General features: G+C 34.7%; 1 protein-coding gene across 1 annotated transcript in view; it reads right to left on the bottom strand.

Annotated features, from left to right (window-relative positions):
• LOC139071614 (high choriolytic enzyme 1-like) overlaps positions 1-168 on the bottom strand; it is a gene marked incomplete in the record, with an annotated part of 2079 nt that extends 1911 nt beyond the window's left edge. Inside the window, 1 exon segment of the mRNA XM_070554415.1 lies at positions 2-168.
• Between the last annotated feature and the right edge of the window lie 637 nt (positions 169-805).

The following is an 805-nucleotide window of genomic DNA, read 5'->3' as shown; positions in this document are numbered from 1 at the left end:
TTTTGAGTCGTGGGAGGAATCCAGAGATGTTCACTGACTCACCTGGAAAACACACCTGAGAACTTAGAATGATGAGTCAGTCACAAATGAATAAGAACCTCTTTATGGTTCAACTCACCACTTTGGTTCTGTTTTAACTGATGAGCTCTGTCACACAGTCTTTATTTTCTATCGGTATTAAATTGAAACAATTTGTTTCTGTATTTGCTTCAGCGCGTTTTTTTTTTTTTTTTTTTTTACATGGGTAGGAAAACCACATGAGTGAAACTTACCAGAGGGACATCTGTCACTGACAGGAAAATGAGGAAGAGCGATGCTGTAGTCATGACGATAAACCTCAGCAACCAGCTTCTAAACAACAGTAGAGCAAAATCATTAACAATAAAGTGTCGTCTATGTGAAAATGTTGAAGGCAGATTAAGTGTAACAAACAGGTAGGTTTACCTGATGAAGCAGAAATCTAATGCAGGAGGCTTCTGTGTGTTCACCTCCCCTCTGTTTATAACCAGCTCAAACAGGAAGTATACGAGGACGGCTCGGTTACAGCCAAACTCTAGAACTTTTTGTTTCTGACAGGATGAGTTCAAAAACAGATCAGGTAAACGTGTTACAGGAAAAAACTTTTTTTTTTCAGAAAAAAAAAATACTAATTCACACTGTGGTTATTAGAAAAAAAATACATGTTTTTTTTACTTTTTGTTAAATTATTTCAAACTTTTCCATAATCTATTTAAAAATCATGAATACGTTTTTATCTTCTAAATTATTTTAAAATCCCTTTGCTCTTTTTGGATATAAGTAACCA

The sequence above is a fragment of the Nothobranchius furzeri genome, chromosome 9 (assembly GCF_043380555.1).
Source record: "Nothobranchius furzeri strain GRZ-AD chromosome 9, NfurGRZ-RIMD1, whole genome shotgun sequence".
NCBI lineage: Eukaryota > Metazoa > Chordata > Actinopteri > Cyprinodontiformes > Nothobranchiidae > Nothobranchius > Nothobranchius furzeri.
Note: the sequence above shows the minus strand (reverse complement) of the source record. Positions and strands in the feature narration are given on the sequence as shown.